This window comes from Stegostoma tigrinum, chromosome 32, assembly GCF_030684315.1.
Source record: "Stegostoma tigrinum isolate sSteTig4 chromosome 32, sSteTig4.hap1, whole genome shotgun sequence".
NCBI lineage: Eukaryota > Metazoa > Chordata > Chondrichthyes > Orectolobiformes > Stegostomatidae > Stegostoma > Stegostoma tigrinum.
This window is the reverse complement of record NC_081385.1, coordinates 39,676,741-39,698,840: the sequence shown is the minus strand read 5'-3', so window position 1 is coordinate 39,698,840 and position 22,100 is coordinate 39,676,741. Positions and strand designations below refer to the sequence as shown.

General features: G+C 42.8%; 1 pseudogene; it reads right to left on the bottom strand.

Annotated features, from left to right (window-relative positions):
- LOC125450205 (utrophin-like) overlaps positions 1 to 22,100 on the bottom strand; it is a 205,451-nt pseudogene that overhangs the window by 156,308 nt on the left and 27,043 nt on the right.

Genomic DNA, 22,100 nt, shown 5'->3' with positions numbered 1-22,100 from the left:
AGAAAAGTCCACTACAAAAGTACAAGTTCAGTAAGAATTTTGCTGGAACTAACTCTCCATCTCATTGTCATCGTAAACCACCATTAAAGAAGTGTTGAGGCATTTTCTTTTTGTCTAGTGGGGTATATGGAAAAAAATTGCAGCATGTTCAGGGGGTACGACACTTGGTCACATCAGCTGTAACACTGCTCCTCAGGATGAAATGCTGGGATTTTTTTTCAATCAGAATATGATTTGCTTGGACACGTCATGATACATCTATGTGGTCATCAGATGGAATGTGGATAAACAAAAATTTATTAGACACCCCTGGAGCAGATTCAATTTGATCCTGGACATTGTGGTTCTGAATCATCAGCATGACGAGTGTGCCACAAATTTCTTCAAATACTGGATGCTTTTAATATAGCAAATCTTGAAGCAGTTGATTTGGATTAATTGATTAATGAATTGACTGGGTAGACTGAAAGGGGAGGAACAGGTGGGACTAGAATACAGAAGGGTAAAATGGGCTCTCTTGTGGCAGAGCGGTAGTGTCCCTGTCCCTGGACCAAAAGGCCCAGGTTCAAGTCCCCCACGTGCACCAGAGGTTTGCAATGACATCTCTGAACAGGTTGATTAGGGAAAAGTGGTTAAATTAAAAAAAAAGAGTCATCAATAAACACCATCCATAAAAAAAATTTCTTGATTTAAAATCCAAATGACGAGCATCATTAGTTTAGTCATTCAGAATAGCAATAATTCACTTTTAAAATAGAATCCGATTTTCCTTACAATGTGAAGATTTGTGGGAGTGTCAGCAAGCCTTTAAAAACTAGCACAGGACAACCAGAAAAGCATTAAGCGGGGGAGAAGTTGAAATTTGAGGGCAAGTAACAGGTAGTTAATATAAAAGAAGATTGCAAGAGTTTCTTTCAGATGTAAAAAAAGGTAAGAGAGAGATAAAAGTAGACACTAGGCCACGGGGAAAACGAGGCTGGAAAAGTCATAAAGGGAAAAAAAAGTAACAGGTGAGGAAATTAATAGGTATTTTGTATCACACTTCACGGCAGAAGACACCAATAGGATACTAAGAGCATTACGTACCAGAAGAGTCAAGAGCAGAGGTGAGAATAGCAGCTATCACTAAGGAGAAGGTGTGAGGGAAGCTGAAAGGTATGAAGGTGGATAAATCACGTGGACCAGATGCACTACACCCCAGGGTTCTGAAGGAGATAGCTCAGGAGATTGTGCAGGCATCAATGGTGATTTTTCGTGAATCACTGGAGTCAGGGAGAGTTCCAGAGGACTGGAAAATGGATAATGTAACACCGTTGTTTAAGGGACAGACAGAAGATCGGAAATTATAGGCTGGTCCGCATAACCTTGGTGCTTGCTAAGATTTTATTATTTATGATGAGATTGTCGATCACTTGGAAGTGCAAGGTAAAATACTGCTGAGTCAACAAGCGGAGGTCATGCCTGACAAATCTGTTAGAATTCTTTGAGGAGGTATGTACAAGTTAGACAAAGGAGAGCCTGTGGACGTGATCTGTTTGGACTTCCACAAAGCCTTTGAGAGGATTCTGCACAGGAGGCTGCTAAATAAGATAAGAACCCATTGTGTTAGAGGCAAAGTACTGGCATGGACAAAGCATTGGCTGAAGGTGGGGATAAAGCGATCTTTTACAGCATGGCAGTGGGTGACGAATAGACTCCCACAGGGGTCAGTGTTGGGATCACAAGAATTGAAGTCATTTATTGACAAACAGGACTAAGGAACTGAGATATTGCTGCTAAGTTTGCAGATGGTGCAAAGATAGATGGAGGGAAAGGTAGTGTTGAGAAAGCAGGGGAGCTGCATTAGGACTTGGACAGGTTAGGAGATTGGGCAAAGAAGTGGCAGATGAAATACCACTTGGGAAACAGTGAGGTTGTGCACTTTGGCAGGAGGAATAGAGGGGTGGAGCATTTTCTAAATGGGGAAAGGCTTCAGAAATCTGAAGGGCAACGGGTCTTGCAAGACCTAGTTCAGGATTCTCTTAAAGTTAGCATGCAGGTTCAGTTGGCAATTCAGAAAGCAAATGCGATGTTATATTCATTTCAAGAGGGAAAGAAAACATCATCAGAAATGTACTGAGATAGTAGGAACTGCAGATGCTAGAGAACCTGAGATAACAATGTGTAGAGCTTGATGAACGCAGCAGGGCAAGCAGCATCAGAGGAGCAGGAAGGTTGATGTTTCGGGCCGAGACCTTTCTTCAGCAGACAAATCTGATATCTCTGCAAGCAAAAATGTACTGCTGTGGCTGTATAATGCTGGTCAGACTGCATTTAGAACACTGTGAAGAGTTTTGGCCTCCGTATCTAAGGATAGATGTGCTGGTTTTGGAGGAGATCCAAAGAGGGTTGACAAGAATTATCCAGGGATGAATGGTTTGTCGTATGAGGAACAATTGAGGACTCTGGGTCTGTGTACTCAATGGAATTCAGAAGGATGAGGGGAGATCTCACTGAATCTTATAGAATACTGTGAGGGCTAGATAGAATAGACCTGCAGAAAATGTTTTCAGTCGCAGGAAAGAGAAGGGCTTGAGGACACAGCCTCAAGGTCGAAGAGACCGGCCTTCAGCCACAGGGCAGTGAATCTGTGGTATTCACTGTTTCAGAAGGCTGTGGTGATCAAGTCATTGTGTCTATTTAAGACAGAGATTGATACGTTCTTCATCAGAAAGGGGATCAAGGGTTGCAGGAAGAAGGGTGGTGAATGGGGTTGCGAAACATATCAGCCATGATTGAATGGCACAGCATAGTCGATGGGCTGAATGGCTTAATTCTGCTTATATATCTAATGGTCCCTAACCCACTCTGTAGCCAGTTCTGTGTCTGTCAGTTACATAAATGGAAAACACAACAGGGATCTTAAATTCTACAGTTCGGTCTATCCAGTTTAAAGGTGGGTCGTCTCAAGAAATAAAGCTAGTATTCCTGTGTTTTCCACTGCAGACAATCAAACAGCCTGACTAAGCCTTAAACAATCCAACTTGATGCTATGAATGCATTGACACAGTAATGAACTACGTTTGGGGTATAACCACCCACTTGGCATGCTGAATAGAAGATGCATGTACTCACTCATACTGTTCAGGCCATGTACTGATAACTGTGACAGGACTGTACAAGAAAACAGGAGGAAATCTCAGACTATTGTTAACACAATTCAATTAGGACATAATATTTAACTGTAATTAAATAAAACTATATGCCCATTAATTGGGATGGAACCAGACTAAGAAGGCATCTGTATAAACACGTAACTGCCAAAGATGAATTCACCAAGGCTATTTGAACTACTTTAATCTGTGTACCTTTGGAAAAACTGATTATCTTGATTTTCATGTATGTTTTCCAAAAAGTACTGATATTGCTTTCTCTCTTCCCAAGAAATTGTTGCTGTTTAACAAAAGCAGATACTGGAAATGGTGGTGGAAATCTAAAATAAATATAGGATGGAGATACTCAGAAGATGCGGCAGCATCTGTGAACAAGATTATTGCTATTTTATGTTCTATTATCACTCAATTTAAACTAAGCAACAAAACATCCTCTGAACAATCCTTCCTCAGATTTGAATTTCTTGTTTTATATTTCATCCTTTCACTTTCTCCTTTTCACCACAGATAAGGCATTCATCACAAGTCAATCTGACTTGACAATCATTTAGGTCAGTTGTCTGTAGAATAGGCTTGCAATGCAAAGTGACGCCAAAAGCGTGTGTTCAATACCCATATTGGCCGACGTCACCATGAAGCAAGTCAGTCGTGGCATCACAGGAATGTCCAAAGCTTCAGACTTTGCAACTGCATGCTGTGGATTAAAAATATCAATTCTGTTTTTCTCCCTCTCTCTCTCTGTCTATATGCTGTCAGATCTGCTGAGCACTTTTCATTTTTAATTTCAGATCTTCAGCATCTGAAATATGTGGCTTTATTTATCAAGTTCAATTCCATTAATGCTCATATTTCTGCAGATGTTAAAACTAACAGTTCTTGATTCAGGATTTCGGGAATGGCATCAAATTAGCACTCAATACCAGCATCCCCCACAATGACGGCATCGCTGCAACAGCCTCAGCACTCAGTACAAACAACTGCCAATTTCCATTCGCCATCCTACAAATCATCCACTTCATCCTCGACCACTTCTTAACCTTCGACAACCAATTCTTCATCCAAACACATGGATCAGCCACAGGGACCAGACTTGCTCCCCAATATGCCGACATTTTCATACACAGTTTCGAAAAAGACTTCTTCGCAGCACAGGACCTCCAATCAAAGCCTACGATAACTTCACGATGCTGCACTCCTCTCGCTTCCACCTGAAACATATTAAAACAGCCATTCCCTATCAGCAAACCCTACACATACATAGGATCTGTTCAAATGAGGAGCAACATGATGGACACCTGAAGGTGTTGAAGGATGGCCTCATAAGAATGGGATACGATGCTCAACTCATCAATTGCCAGTTCCAACGTACCACAGCCAAAAACTGTAATGACTTTGTCAGAAGACAGGCACGGGGTACGACCGATAGTGTGCCCTTGGTGATCCAGTACTTCCCTGGAGTGAAGAAACTATGTCATGTTCTTCACAGCCTTCAACACGTTATTGATGATGAAAAGCACCTTGCCAAAATCTTCACTATGCCTCCAAACAACTGACATACCTTAGACCATTGTTTGAAACAAACCACCCATCCTTCAGGGCAACCTATCCACATTATTACTATATACAACCCGACATGCAACCTCTGCAAGACATGTCCGACCATCAACATGAACACTGCCATTACATTTGGGGGCATCACCCACCACATGCACAGCAGATACTCATGTGACTCGGCCAATGTTGTCTACCTTATATGCTGCAGGCAAGGATGTCCCAGGGCATGGTACATTGGCAAGACCACGCAGACGATAGGACAATGCATGAATAGACACAGTGCAATAATCACCAGAAAGTGATGTTCCCTTCTAGTGGAGGAACACTTCAGCAGGTCAAGGACATTCAGCCTTGGATCTTCAGTAAAGTTCCTCCAAGGCAGACTTCGGGATACACAATGCAGAGTCACCAAGCAGAGGCTGATAGCCAAGTTAAGTAACCATGAGGATGGTCTCAACCAGAATCTTGGGTTTATGACATACTACAGGTGACTCCACCACACTATATACTATCGCCCCACCAGACACACCCACCCATTCTCTCTTATATTCTCTTCCCCCTACTTCTCTCTCTCTCTCTCACACACACACCCATTCTCTCTCTCTCTCACACACACACACACACACACACACACACACACACACACAGACACACACACACACACACACACACACACGACTTTCACATACATTTTACTTTGTTCAAAAACACACACAATTTGCAAACACACAGTCAGCAAATGGGGCATTTTATAAATTCCTGCTTTGGAAATAAAAAGAAAGAGAGATTCTAAACAAAGCCTCACACCTAAAATGCACTGTATGACTGGACAGGTCAACTCTTGTACACAATGATAAAAGCTTTAGTTATCTCAGGGCAGTGACTTGAAAGAAATTCTGGGATTTGCAATTTAATCGATCAAAACCCGCATCACATTTTTAACTGTTTAAAAATTTCACAAGAGAGAGTCACCCTGCCATTTTAAGTTTACTCAATACAATAGCATTAGTTGTATGATCCTTTGATCTTTTACTTCTGAATTCTATGTCTTGATACCTCCTCTGAGGAAGGAGAAATGCTTCAAAAGCTAGTATTTTCAAATAAACCTGTTGGATTATAATCTGGTGTTGTCTAATCTTTGATCAGTACCTACACAGGTAAGAAGGTTAGAGAAAGATATGCTTTGACAATAACCATCCAATGAATCGACTGTAGGTGAATTAATTAATCCAACACAAGGCAAGATCCTGTCTACTTTCTGTGTCTATCAGCATCAATACTTTTGCCAAATGTCATTCTCCTCTGCATACTTCGCTTTCCCTGAAGTCATTCACTTGCTGGTAAAATCTCCCATATGTGCTAGAAACATAGGAACGAGAGGAGACCACTCAGAGGAGGATCATAGGATCTGGGGAGTCAGTTGGTGAGTTACGCGCCGCAGTCTTCCTCTCCTCTGACCTGCTCTTGTAGCCACTGTATTCATGTGGTGACTCCAGTTGAGTTTCTGATCAATGATTACACCCAGGATGTTGATACAGTGGGGAATTCAGTGAAGGTAACACCATTGAATGTCAAGCAGATGAGGTTAAATTGTCCCTTATCAGTGATGGTCATAGCGTGGCATTTGTGAAGGGTGAATGTTGCTCGCCACTTGTCAGTCGAAGACCAAATACTGCCCAGATCTTGTTGCATTTCATCGTGGATAGCTTCAATATCCAAGGAGTTGTAAATTGTGCTGAACTTCATGCAATTATCAGCGAACATCCCCACTTCTGACCTTCTCATAGAGGGAAGGTCCTTTATGAAGCAACTGAAGATGGTTGGGCCTAGGACACGACCCTGAGGAACTTGTGCAGAAGGGTCCTGGTGCTGAGATGACTGACCTCCCACAACCATGACCATCTTCCTACGTGTCAAGTATGACTGCAACCACCAGAGTTTACCCCCTGATACCCACCGACTCTAGTTTTGCTAGGGCTCCTTGATACCACACTAGGTCGAATGCAGCCTCGATGTCAAAGGCTGTCACTCTCATCTCACCTCGAGAATTCAGCTCTTTTGTCCATGTTTGAACCAAAGCTGTACTGAGGTCAGGAGCAGAGTGGCCCTGGCAGGACCCAAACTGGGCGTCACTGAACAGGCTGTTGCTGAGCAAGTGCTGCTTGATAGCACTGCTGATGACACCTTCCATCACTTTACTGATGATCAGGGGTAGACTGACGGCGCTATAATTGGCTGGGTTGGATCTGTCCTACATTTTGTGTACAGGACATACTTGGCCAATTTTCCACATTGTCAGGTAGACGTCGGTGTTGTAACTGTATTGGAACAGCTTGCCTACAGCAGCGGCAAGTCTGGAGCACAAGTCTTCAGTACTATTGCCGGAATGTTGCCAGGGCCCACAGGCTCTGCAATATCCAGTGCCTCCAACTGTTTCTTGATATCACGTGGAGTGAATTGAATTGTCTGAAAACTGGTATCTGTAATGCTGGAGACCACTGGAGGAGACAGAGATGGAACATCCACTCAGCACTTCTGGCTGAAGACTGCTACAAAAGCTTCAGCCTTATTTTTTGCAATGATGTGCTGGACACTTCCACCATTGAGGATGTGGAACCCCCTCTTCGAGTGAGTTGTTTAATTGTTCACCACCATTCACAACTGGATGTGGAAGGACTGCAGAGATTAGATCTGATCCATTGATTGTGGGATCGCTTAGCTCTGTCTATCACTTGCGGTTGAGTTGTTTGGCGTGCAAGTGGTCCTGGTTGGTAGCTTCACCAGGTTGACATTTCATCTTCAGGTATGCCCTCCTGCACTCTCAATTGAACCAGGACTGATCCCTTGGCTTGCTGATAATGGTTGAGTGGGGGATATGTGGGCCATGAGGTTGCAAATTGCTGCTGTTGATGGCCCACAGCACTTCATGGATGCCCAGTCTTGAATTGCTAGATCGTTTAAAATCTGTCCCATTTAGTTTCACACTTTATCAAATTATATTTTATGTTCATATGTTCCAGCTGTCATGTTCTTGACTGTTCACTAGCTTCTCCAAATACCCTGGAGTCTACTTGCACCCTCTTCACCACTTACTGGCCTGAGCAGTTGATAGCTTTGCCTTCATTGGTGTGGTTTGTGAAATTGGGATGTCCAAAAGGTCATACATTTAAGAGTGCAAGTACACTAGATGGTTTTCTAGAACATTACGCTGAGGAAACAACAAGGGCTATTTTGTAAAAACTGAAAGAACTTGTTGTAAATCAGGAACAAAAACAGAAGTTGCTGGAAAAGCTCAGCACGCCTGGCAGCATCTGTGAAGAAAATCAGAGTTAACATTTCAGGTCTGGTGACCCTTCCTCAGAACTAATGGCAGCTGGGAAAATGTTGGTTTATATGCAGAAGATAAGGCAGGGGAAGGGGGTAAGGAGTAAACAATAGGTGGAGATAGAGCCCAAAGAGACAAAACAGTTGGACAGATGAAGGGGTTGGTAACAATCTGGCGAGGGAGGTGAATAGCTGTTAATGGACACTGTTAGTGGCTAACAATTGGTAGTGTGTAATAGCAGGCTACATGATCACAAGACCTGGTGTGTGGGGAAGGGGAACAAGACATGGGAGAACTCTGGCCATAAAATTACTGAACTCAATATTGAGTATGGAGGGTTGCAGGGTCCCCAAGTGGAAAATGAGGCGTTATCCCAGCTTTACTGGAACACTGCAGCATGTCTGAGAGAGAGAGAGATGTTGACCAGGGAACAGGATGGTGTGTTAAAATACAAGGCTACTGCGTAATGGAAAAGTACTAATTAATTATTTTGTTGGAAAATAGCCTTTACAGAAGTGTGACAGTAATGATAGAATTTCACATTCAATTGAAAGAGATACAAATCAATCTGAGACTAGGGTCTTAAATCTGGTAAGATTGGCTCTGGTAGGTTTGAAAACATCAAAAGTCATGACAGGAGACAGGCAATGGTATCATTAAAATAATTCATATATGGTTTATGACTGGTAGAAATATTTCTTTTGAGGCTTAAAAATTCAAAAAGAAAAGTGACATGACTGGCAAGAGAAGTTAAAGATTGTAGAATGAAAGAGAAAATGTATAGATTCCAATCAACCCATTCAGTGACGCAATTATACACCTCGGCAGCAAATGGGAATTAAAATCTGATCTCCTACCTCAGAACCTGAGAACAACTACTGTGCCACAAGAGCCCCAGCTTATAAAGTTGCCAAAAAAGTACTAAGTCTGATGGTTTGCAGCGTTATGGAATTATGGGGTGGCACGGTGGCTCAGTGGTTAGCACTGCAGCCTCACAGCGCCAGGGACCCGGGTTCAATTCCAGCCTCGGGTAACTGTCTGTGTGGAGTTTGCACATTCTTCCCGTGTGGCTTTCCTCTGGGTGCTCCGGTTTCCTCCCACAGTCCAAAGATGTGCAGGCTAGGTGGATTGGCCATGCTAAGTTGCCCGTAGTGTTCAGGGGTGTGTGGGTTATAGGGGGAGGGGTCTGGGTGGGATGCTGCAAGGGGCGGTGTTGACTTGTTGGGCTGAAGGGCCTGTTTCCACACTGTAGGGAATCTAAAAGTAAAGCAATGGAGGATGAGGAAATTCAAAGGGGAAAGAGAATATGAAAGTGAATTCATAAAAAAACATCATAACAAACTGTCTCAGAACATAAAATGGAAGCAGTCAGCAAAGACAAATATCAGCCAATCTCAGAAAGAGACAAGTGAATTGATGGAAGTAAGAAAATGGCACTGAAATTACATACTTCACGTCCATCTTCATGAAGGAAGATACAAAAAAGCTTACCAGAAATACTTATAACCAAGGGAAAGAAATTAGGCTAACAAAGTATACAGGAGAAATTAATGGGACTGAAAGTTGATAAATTCCCTTGGAACTGATGATTTACACTCCAGGGTGCTGAAAGAGATGCCTGTAGGGATAGCAGAGGCATTGGTGTTCAGCTTCCAAAATTATATTGTTTCTGGATTGGAAAGCTGCAAATATAACCACGTCGTTTTAGAAAGGAGGATAAGAGAAAATATGCAATGATTGAGCTGTTCATCCTGACGCAAGTAGTAGGAAAATCATAGAATCTCTGCTGTAAAATGCTAGAACTTATTATAAAGGATGTGATCAATGGGACATTTAGAAAATAATGATAGAATTGGATAGAGTCAGCATGTACTTATAAAGGGAAATCATGTTTGACAATCTATTGGGAGTTCTTTTGAGGATAGAACTAAGAGAGTACGTAAGAGGGAACCAGTAGTTGTTGCAATTGGAAGTTCAGAAGGTTTTTGATAAGGCCCCAGACAAGAGCTTCATAAACAAAGTTCGAACACATGGAATAGAGGACAACACACAGGCATGGAATGAGAATTCATTAATAGACAGAAAACAGTGTGAGAATGAACAGGCCATTCTCTGGTTGCCAGGCTATGAGGCTATGGCCGGGAGAGTTCTGTTCGGGTCATTGCTTGGTCTCTAGCTGTTCACATTCAATATCAATGATTTGAACGTGGGAACAAAATGTAATATTTGTAAGTTTGCTGATGACACAAAAATAGTTGTGAATTTGTTTTGTGAGTAAAATGCAAACAGAATTCAAAGGAGTTGAGATGGGTGAAGTGAATAGGCAAGAACATGGCAGATGGAATATAATGTGGAAAAATGTGAATTTAGCCACTTTGTAGGAAAATAAGAAATGCAGAAAGATTAGATGCTGTTGATGTACATAGGGGAAGTAATGGCTAATCCAGAGTAAATACCAGTAAGTCATCCAAAGATTCAGATAACTTTCCGAGGACCCAGCCCACTGGCAAGACAGACCGAGCAAAGGTGGTGACACAATGGTAGACAATGGCAGTTGTCCTTGGGGGTCCTAAATGTCAGATTTGCACTCCATGAGATTACATGAAGCAGAGGCAAGTAAATGTCCTGTTGATGACCATGTAACATCCTCCCTCAGCAAATGAATCAGTGTTCCTCCATATTGAACAGCTCTTGGAGAAAGCACCGAGGGCGGCAAGAGCACAGAGGTACTCCATAAACGTCAACACCTAATTAAGAGCTCCCATATTTATACAACCAACTCACACTCAATTCATCCTCAATTAATATATACATAAAACCTGTTCCTTCACTTCATTCGTTCTCAGGCATCCCTTCAAACTAAATTAGATGATAACATGAAGGAATATAAGAGTTGACTGCAGAGATTAGATTAGATTAGATTCCCTACAGTGTGGAAACAGGTCCTTCGCCCCTTGCAGCATCCCACCCCACCCCGAGAACCCACACACCCCTGAACACTACGGGCAATTTAGCATGGCCGATCCACCTAGCCTGCACATCTTTGGACTATGGGAGGAAATTGGAGCACAGAGGAAACCCACGCAGACACAGGGACAGCGTGCAAACCCCTCACAGACAGTTACCCGAGGCTGGAGTCGAACCCGGGCCCCTGCTGCCCAAATGGATGTATTGGCTGTAATCTTTTCTAGATTCTGGAAAGATCCCTGCATTCTGCTGGGATTAAAAAGTAAAAAATTTTAAAATTTTAAAGTACGAATTTATTTAGTCAAAAATTTGTCATTGGGAAATTGCTAGAATTCATTAGTGAGAAGGCAGCAGCAAACCATTTAGATCATATTCAGGCAGAGTTGACAAGTTATGTGAAAAGGATAGATTTAAAAATATGGTGAATCCGTCTGAGTTCCTACTTCAAGGAACTTTAATTCCCAAACAAACTGGGTAGTTAAAGCGAAATTAGTAGATGTAGTTAATTTGGATTTCCAAAAGGCATGTACATGAAGCACAAAAATTTAGCTTCTATGCACAGCATGTATTTTAGAGGGCAAGTGAGGTGCAAATCTTTATTTCAAGGAGGGAAGGAGTGAAAATCTTTCCACACAAGACATTGGTGACACCACTCATATGGAGCACAGCGTACAGTTTTGGTCTATTAAACCTGGATATGCTTACAACAGTGGTTCTCAGAATGTTCATAATGTTAATTCCAGGGGTAAAAGGGTTGTTTTGTACAGAGTGACCTGTACAATGTTCAGGCTCAGCTGATAACACGCTGGGTCAAAATCCAAAATTCCCTCCCTCGTGGCATCGTATCTATCAATAGCAAATGTACTTATTGCAGTTCAAGAAGGAAACTAACTGCTACCTTCTCAAGGGCAACGAGGGACAGTTGTGCTTCAGACTTCAAATGCCCGTTCTCATTGAGAAAATAATCTATGCCTCCACTTTAACTCCCAAAGCACATAACCTCACAGTATCCCACACAGTATTCTGTCTGCCAATTCTTTGCCCACTCTCCGAGCCTATGCAAGTCCATCTGCAACTTCCTCACTACTACCTCTCCTTCCATCTGTCACTGTGTCAACTGTAAACTTAGCAACAATGTCTCAGTTGCTTCGTCCATATCATCAATTCATTACATGAACTGTTGTGGTACCAACACTGATCCCTGCGGGACTTCACTCGTCACCAACTGCCATCCTGTCAAAGACCCCTTTATCTACACTCTCTGCCTTCTGCCAGTCAGCCAATGCTCTATCTATGGCAAGACCTTGCCCAAACACTATGGGCTCTCATCTTATTTGGTACCTTCTCAACAGCGTTCCGGAAATCCAAACAAATCACATTCACTGGCTCCCTTTTGTCTAACTTGCCCACTTCCTACTCAAAGAATTCTAACAGATTTGTCAGGTATAACTTCCCCTCAATGAAGCTATGCTGATTCAGCCCGATTTTGTCACGTACTTCCAAGGCCTCTGCAATCTCATCCTTAATAATGGACTCTAAAATCTTACCAATGATTGAGGTCAGGCTAACTGGCCTATAATTTCCCTTCTTCTGTCTCTCTCTTTACATTAGCCATTTTCCAAACCCCTGAGATCCTCCCTATCTCCTGTGATTCCTGCAAGATCACCACTAATGCCTCAACAATTTCCTCAGCTATCTCCTTCAGAACTATACAGTACAGTCCATCTGGTCCAGGGGTGATTGGTCCACCTTCAGACTTTTCAGCTTCCCCAGCACCTTTTCCTTCGTTATGGCTATTACATTCATTACTGACCCTAACTCTCAAAGTTCTAGTATGCGATGGGTGTTTTCCACCAAAGACTGGTACAAAGTACCTGTTCAGTTCCTCTTCATTCCTCATACAGATTCTTCAGCCTCCTTTTCCAGCGATCTACTGTCTACTTTTTAATGTCAGTTGAAATACTGGTCAAAGACCATATCACAGCTGTACTGAAGGAGGGCCCCATGGAGGGCTCGAGCATTGAGGCAATATGGGTAGAACTCAGAAATTGGAAGGATGTAGTAACAATGTTGGGGCTGTACGACAGGCCTCTCAACAGCGAGCATGAGATAGAGGTACAAATATCTAAACAGATAATGGAAAGGTGTAGGAGAAACAGGGTGGTGGTGATGGGAGATTTTAATTTTCCCAACATTGACTGGGATTCACTCAATGTTCGGGGTCAAGATGGAGCAGAATTTGTAAGGTGTGTCCAGGAGAGTTTTCTAGAGCAGTATGTATGTCGTCCAACTTGGGAAGGGGCCATACTGGACCTGATGTTGGGGAACGAACCCGGCCAGGTGGTTGATATTACAGCAGGGGGCGACTTTGGAAATAGCGACCACAATTCCCCAAGTTTTACTATACTCATGGACAAGGATGGGAGTGGTCCTAAAGGAAGAGTTCTAAACTGGGGGAAGGCTAACTATACCAAGATTCAGCAGGATATGGGGAAGGCAGATTGGGAGGAGCAGTTTGAAGGTAAATCCGCATTTGATATGTGGGAGGCTTTTAAAGAGAGGTTGATTAGCGCGCAGGAGAGACATGTTCCTGTGAAAATGAGGAATAGAAAAGGCAAGATTAGGGAACCATGGATGACAGGTGAAGTTGTGAGACGAACCAAGAAGAAAAGGGAAGCATACATGAGGTTCAGGCGACTGAAGGCAGACGAAGCTTTGGACGAATACAGGGAATGCAGAGCGCATCTGAAATAAGGGATTAAGGGGGCTAAGAGAGGACATGAGACATTGCTGGCATACATGGTTAAGGAAAATCCCAAAGCCTTTTATTCATACATAAAGAACAAGAGGGTAGCGAGAGAAAGCTTTGGTCCACTTAAGGACAAAGAAGGAAAGTTATGCACTGAGTCAGAGAAAATGGGTGACATTCTTAACGAGTACTTTGCATCTGTATTCAGCAAGGAGAGGGACATGACAGATGTTGAGGTTGGGGATAGATGTTTGCTTACTCTAGGTCAAGTTGACATAAGGAAGGAGGAAGTGTTGGGTATCCTAAAAGGCATTGAGGCAGACAAGTCCCCTGGTCCGGATGGGATCTATCCCAGGTTATTGAGGGAAGCGAGAGAGGAAATAGCCGGGGCCTTAACAAATATCTTTGCAGCATCCTTCGACATGGGTGAGGTCCCGGAGGACTGGAGACTTGCTAATGTTGTCCTCTTGTTTAAGAAGGGTAGCAAGGATAATCCAGGTAATTATCGACCGGTGAACCTGACATCAGTGGTTGGGAAGCTACTGGAGAAGATACTGAGGGATAGGATCTATTCCCATTTGGAAGAAAATGGGTTTATCAGTGATAGGCAACATGGTTTTGTGCAGGGAAGGTCATTTCTTACCAACTTAATAGAATTCTTTGATGACATGACAAGTTGATTGATGAGGGAAAGGCTGTAGATGTCATATACATGGACTTCAGTAAGGCATTTGATAAGGTTCCCCATGGCAGGCTGATGGAGAAAGTGAAGTCGCATGGGGTCCAGGGTGTGCTAGTTAGATGGAAAAATAAACTGGCTAGGCAACAGAAGACAGAGACTGGCAGTAGAAGGGAGTTTCACAAATTGGAGACCTGTGACCAGTGGTGTTCCACAAGGTTCTGTGCTGGGACGACTGTTGTTTGTGATATACGTAAGTGATTTGGAGGAAGGTATAGGTCATCTGATCAGCAAGTTTGCAGATGACACAAAGATTGGTGGAGTAGCAGATAGTGAAGGGGACTGTCAAAGATTACAGCAGAATATAGACAGACTCAACAGTGTGGTAGATAAATGGCAGATGGAGTTCAATCCGGGCAAATGCGAGGTGATGCATTTTGGAAGATCTAATTCAAGGGTGAATTGTACAGGAAATGGAAAAGTCCTCGGGGAAATTGACGAACAGAGAGATCTGGGTGTTCAGGTCGTTTGTTCCCTGAAGGTGGCAACACAGGTCAATAGGGTGGTCAAGAAGGCATACAGCATGCTTTCCTTCATCAGACGGGGTATTGGGTACAAGAGTTGGTAGGACATGTTACAGTTGTATAAGACTTTGGTTCAGCCACATTTAGAGGACTGTGGAAATTACCCAAAGGACGTGGACACCTTGGACAGGGTGCAGAGGAGGTTCACCAGCATGTTGCCTGGTATGGAGGGTGCTAGCTATGAAGAGAGGTTGACTAGATTAGGATTATTTTCATTAGAAAGATGGACATTGGCGGGCACCTGATTGAGGGCTACAAAATCATGAGGGGATACACAGGGTGGATAGCAAGAAGCTTTTTCGCAGAGTGGGGGATTCAATTACGAGGGGTCATGAGTTTAAAGTGAGAGGAGGAAAGTTTAAGGGAGATATGCATGGAAAGTTCTCTACACAGAGGGTGGTGGGTGCCTGGAACCTGTTGCCAGCAGAGGTAGTAGAGGCAGACACGATAGCGTCCTTTAAGATATATCTGGACAGGTACATGGATGGGTGGGGAGCAAATGGACACAGACCCTCAGAAAATAGATGACAGGTTAGACAGAGGATCTCAATCGGCGCAGGCTTGGAGGGCTGAAGGGCCTGTTCCTGTGCTGTAATTTTCTTTGTTCTCTTTTTTTTGTACTCTTGCCTCTCTCTTACCTTTTATAGCTTAAAAAAACTCCTGCATTTTTTTTAATATTACCGGCTAGCTTGCCCCCTTATTTCATCATCTTCCCCCGATTGCTTTTTTAGTTGTCCTCTGCTAGTTTTTGAAAGGCTTTCCAATCCTCTGACTTCCCACTAACCTACACCATATTTTATGCTTTTTCTTTTGCTTTCATCCTGTCCCTGACTTATCTTGTTAGCCGTGGTTGCTGATCTTTTCATGATCTCAAATCCACTCTCCTGCCTGCTCCCCATGGTCCTTTATGCCTATTTTTCATCAGAAACATATTTATTTCTTTCCTGAATTGGTCGATTGGTGCTGTCTCCATTGCACTCGGTGGCAATGAATTCCACAGATTCACAACCCTCTCCTCATCCCCATTTTGAACATTCCATCTCGCACTCGATAGCTACAGCTTCTTGTTTGAGACTGTCCCACAAAGGGGAACATGTGCTCAATGTCCATCTTTTCAATCCCCTTCACAATTTTATAATACCTCAATCAGAACCACCTCCTCACTCTTTCAAACACCAGCAAGTACAAGCCCAAGCTACTCAGCCACTTCTCATATGACAGCCCTTTCATCCCTGGAATCAATCAGTTAAACCTCCTCTGAACTGCCTCCAGTGCAAACGTATCCATCCTCAAGGGGATCAAAGTTGGACACAACACTCTGGTCTCACCAACACCCAATGTGTTCGGAAAAACACTTTGTCACTTTAATGATCCAGTCCTTTTGTGATAAATGCCAGAGTTCCATCTGCCTTTCTTGTGCTATGCTGTACCTGCATACCCACTTTCGGCTATTAATGCACAAAGACAGCCAGACAACTCTGCATTGACACACTTTGAATCTTCCTTCCATTTAAATGATAATGCACCCTTTTTTTCCTGGACAAAATAGGCAAGCCTCACGCTTATCCACATTAACCACCTGCCAGATTCCAGATTCTGGCCATTCTCCGAGCCTATCAATATTCAGCTGTGTTTGTTTTATTTCACATCACAGGCTGTTTTCCCACCAATTTCAGAAGCATCCATGCACTTTGCTATGTTACATTTTGTCTCTGCTTACAGATCGTTTATATGGGTTATAAATAGTTGAGGTCAGAGAACTGAACCCTGCAGCACCCCACCACTAACAATTCACCATCCAGGCAAAGACTCATTTATCCTGACACTCAGCTTTCTGTCAGTAAGCCAGACCTTTATTCAAACCAATATTCTACCCTTCATCCCCTTGGACCTAACTTTCTGGTTCACTTTTTTATGCAGCAACTTGTCAAATTCTTTCTGGAAATGCCACATCCCTCAGATCCCTTTCCAAGATCCTCAATTCTGCCATGTCATCAGTTCCTGACTTCATTGCAGCTTTTGTTCAAACACGGTCAAAAGAGTTGAATTCCGGAGGAGAGCGAAGGGTGGCTACATTTGACTGAGTGTGGCATCAAGGAGCGCTACCAAAACTGGAGCTGATGGGAATCCGGCAGAAACTCACCACTGGTTGAAATAATATCTGTACAGAGGACGATATTTTTTCATTCTTTCATGGGAAAGAGGGCATTGCTGGGTAGACCAGCTTTTATTGCCCATCCCAAATTGCCCAACTGATATCTGGAGTTCCACATAGGGCACACCAAGCCACGCAGTTTCCTTCCCGAAAGAACATAAGTGAACCAGGTGGGTTTTTCCTACAATTGACAATGGATTTACGAACATCATTAGACTCTTAATTCCAGATTATCATTCAATTCAAATTCCATTATGTGCCATGGTGGAATTTGAACCACGTCCTCAGAACATTACCCGAGTGTTTGGATTAATATAGTCTAGTCATCATACCATTAGGTAATCGCCTCTCCTAATCGGAGGCATTTTGGTTGTTGGAGGTCAGCTGCAGGAGGTCCTGAGGGTACAGTCCTAAGCCTAACCATCTTCAGCTGCTTTATCAATAACCTTCCCTCCATTATAAGGTCAGAAGTGCGGATGTTCACCAGTGATAGCAGAATATTCAGCATCATTCACCACTCCTCAGATACTGAACCTGTCCATGTCCAAATGCAACAAGGCCAGAACGATATTTAGGCTTGGGCTCGTAACTGGCAAGCTGCATTTATACTACACAAATACCAGGTAATGACCATCTCCAGTAGGAGAAAATCTATAAATTGTCCCTTGACATTCAATGGTGTAACCATCACTGAACTGTCCGCGATCAAAATCCTGGGTTTTACCACTGAAGAGAAATTCATCTGGACTACTTATTTAAATGCAGTGGCTACAAGAGCATGCCCAAAGCTAGGATTACTGCATCAAGTAACTCACCTCCTGATTCCCAAAGCCTGTCTACCAGCTAGATGGAACAAGTCAGAAGACCGATGGAATACTCCCCACTTGCCTAGATGGGTGCAGCTGCAAAAGCACTCAACAAGTTCGACACCATCCAGGAAAAAGCAGCTTACTCCCTCCAGTGCTCAAAAGCAGCAGTGTGTACCATCTATGAGATGCACTGAGAAATATGCAAAAGATCCTGAGATAGGACTTTCCAAACCTATGACAAATTTCATCTACAAGGACAAGGGTAACAGATATATGGGAACAGCACCACCTACAACACCCTGTCTAAGCCACTCACCATCTCAACTTGGAAATATAGGGTGGGAAAAGGGTGGGCGTGATGACATATCCTGCCTCGTACCACAACTTGACCTCAAAGAGCTTCTGCACAACATTGTATTTCTGGTATTGAAGCCTGATTTATGCTGTTGGCCTTTGATCATTTTAGCAAACTACTTCAACTTTGAAGGAAGATTGTATTTAAATCCCTAGATCTCTTGCTCAGGTGCATGATTTAGCACTTTTTCATTGATTTTACACATTGCAACACAAGTAAACAAATTAAACTCCATCATTTTTCTTACTTCATGGGATGTGGGCAGTGCTGGTGGTTTTGCATTTAATGCGTATTGCTAATTGACCTGGTGAAAGTTATGGTGAGCTGCCTTCTTAAATCAATGCAGTCTTTCGGCTATACAGGCACACAGTGCAGTTCGGAAGTGAGTTCCAAGATTTGGACCCTGCAATCGCGAAGGAATAGGCTGATATTGCTTCAGGTCAGGAAGTTGCAAGATTCAGAGAAAACCCTAGTGGTCACATGCATTTGTTGCCCTTGTCCTTTGGGTGGTACAGTTGATCAATGTGGAAGAAGTCTGCCTATTCCACTCATCTGTTTATATCTTGTTTAAGCAATTGATTGATTATGCGAACAAAGGCAGCACAAAGAGCCAACTGAAATTGACTGCGTCAGTCACATGTGCAGAATGGACAGTTTGGTGAACTGTTAAAAATCGGCTTGGGTTCTGGGAATGTATCCAAGCTCAAGACAGAACACTAAAGGACTACAGCAGCTGAGATAACAAGGTGTAAAGCGGGATGAACATAGCAGGCCAAGCAGCATCAGAGGAGCAGGAAGACTGATGTTTTGGGCCTAGACCCTTCTTCAGAAATGAAGACCCTTCCACAGAAGGCTGTTGCCCTTGAATCAACTGTTAATCTGGGGACAAGAAGTTGCTTTGGAAATGACACCTACATCCACCTCTGACACTCAATACAACTGCCAGCTAGCCTTTACCATACATGCCAGAAGGTAACATCATAGAGGTGTTATGTTATAGAAACATCGGGCAGCACAATGGCTCAGCGGTTAGCACTGCTGCCTCACAGCCCCAGCGACCTGGGTTTGATTCCAGCCTCAGGCAACTATCTGTGTGGAGTTTCCTCCGGTGGCTCCGGTTTCCTCCCAGAGTCCAAAGACGTGCAGGCTAGGTGGAGTGGCCATGCCAATAATGTTCAGGCATGTGTAGGCTTAGTATATGGGGATGGGTCTGGGTGGGATGTCTAAGGGTCGGTGTGGACTTGTTGGGCCAAAGGGCCAGTTTCCATGCTGTAGGGATTCTTTGATTCTATGTTTCACTTTGAATGGTTAAATCCTGAAGTTTCCACAGATTGGAACAATTCCATCAAGTGGAATAATATATTACTCACCAGAGTGCAGTACTCCACCACTGGGTAATATAACTTGTGTCTCTTTGATGTGCGCCCTGAAAAGAAACAGCTTTGGCAGATGTCATAATTGAAGTGTTTGAGGCTGCGGTACCTATAAAGGAAGAACAAGAACTAAGAAAAATGTTCATTTTTGTTTGGATATTTTTAACCATTGAAGGAATGCAAGTTTAGTAGTTAAATTATGTATTTTTTTATTTTGAAGAAACTGCAAATTGTTTGGGGAGAAACAAATGCTAGGAAAGTCGAGGAAAACTGTCCCAACTCCCCTAGTCAATTTTCATCATGGGATATCACTTCCCTGGAATTATTGTAAATTGCTTCTGCTCTGCATCCAGCATATTCACAACATTCCCATTGTATGGAAGGTTTTCATCTGCCATGGTGGCATAAACTTATTTCGAAGTAACTTTGCCAGAATCTTCCTGGAAAAGGTAAATCTGACGAGCGGCGATTGTAACATGTGAAGCTGTAAAGGCCACAATAAACGAGGAGGATACACATTTTCAGCTCAGACAGCAGACGGGAAGTTCCCCAAGGAAAGAGAAAAAAAAGCAAAGAAATAAACTGTAATAATGGCCAAGAGACAGTGGGGAAGTGTCAAATACATTGAACTAAAAATCCAGAGACCCAGGCTGATGCTCTGGAGAATGTAGGTTCATGTTCAAACACTGTAGCTGGTCAAATTTACATTTCATTAAAAAAAATACCCAGAACTAAAAGTTATTTCCAGTAACGCTATCATGAAACTATCAACAATTGTTGGTAAAAATCCATCTGATCCACTCATGTCCTTTCGGGGAGTATTCGATCATCCTTACCCCATCTGATCTACATGTGGCTGCAGAGCCACAGCAATGTAGGTAGCTCTGAACCACCCTCCGAGCGATCCACGCAGTTCAATGGCAATTAGTGAAGGACAACAAATGATAACTTCACCAGTGACAGCCACATCCCTTGCAAGAATGGAAAATGTTGTAATGAAATGGAAGGACTTGATCAATGTCGTGTGAAATTATCAACAGATGAATGGATAGAACTGCATACAGAATGCAGGTCATCAATATGATGAGATGGTGCAAAACAGAGGACATTGCCTTCAGGATTCCTGTCATTAAGGCAAACTCTGAGACTCAGCAAGCAGTTAGGGCACTCAAATGTATGAGCAGAAACTAAATAGCCATGAAAGCCAACATAAAAGTACAAACAGCAGGCTCTTAAAATTTTTGGAGATGTGCAAGGCAATATTAAATTATGCACTGAAGTGGTTAAGTTCAGTTAAACCTATTATAAATAGCACTGGTAACAGAATACTCACTGTCAATTACAGATTAGTCCAGAATTTTCAAGGCAATAGATAAACTGAAGCAGAATACCAGTTTCCATAAGGAACAAACATAATTTGGAAGTTAAAGGGATGAAAGGAATTACTTTTCTGAACAACATTCTGAATAAAGACAGACAGATGGCAGATAGAGAATATGAAACATTGAGGAGATGGTAAGTAAAGAAATAGGTTTGGAAGCAACAGAATTGTAGAAGTTCTCTGGCCTCACCCAACATCAGGAACCAATACATTTGATCTTTGTCAGAGAAGGGGGGCTCTCTTCCCAAATGGTCAAGCTTACAAAATGTAGGAAAAAGGCTGCCTTCCTCTCGGTGCTTCTCACTGGATAAACATGCGAGGAAAGTTGTGCTCATTGGTTGTGGACCTATTGGTAGTTGGTTCATTCATATCAGGCAGATTCTCCCACAGTGGGTGAAGGTGTGGTCACAGTCTTTGCTGGGGGCAACTGAATCTATTCCTCTTCTTTGTTCTTTCATGCAAGTTCTGTGTTTGGATTCCTGATTGCGGCTACAAAATCTCCTATCTGTCCCTCGATCAATCAAGTCTCCGATCACTCACGTCCTATTCACCTTACCCTTTTCTGCCGTATCCCAGAGCCAATTACACTTTACTTTAAACAAATTTTCAGTCCACATCTCAGTAAAATGAAGCCATTTGGTCCATCATGTTTGAACTAGCTCTCCAAATACATATCACAAATTTGTGCCTTTTCCTTACCCTGCACATTATTTTTCTTTAATTAATCAACTAATGCTCTCTTGTAACTTTTACCGAAACTGCCTGCTCCAGGTAATGCATTCTATAGACTGTGATAAAGCTATTTCTTACACTGCAGTTACTTCTTTTGTAAATCACTTCAAACCTCTACATCTTATTCTCAATTCTGTCACAAGTAGGAAAGCCTTCCCGTCGTCTGCTCTGACCAGACCTCAAATGATTTTGCAAGATTCAAAATAATCTCTTCTAAGTCTTAGCATCTTCGAGGAAAGCTGTCCCAATTCCTCTAATCAATTTTCATAATGAGATATCTCATCC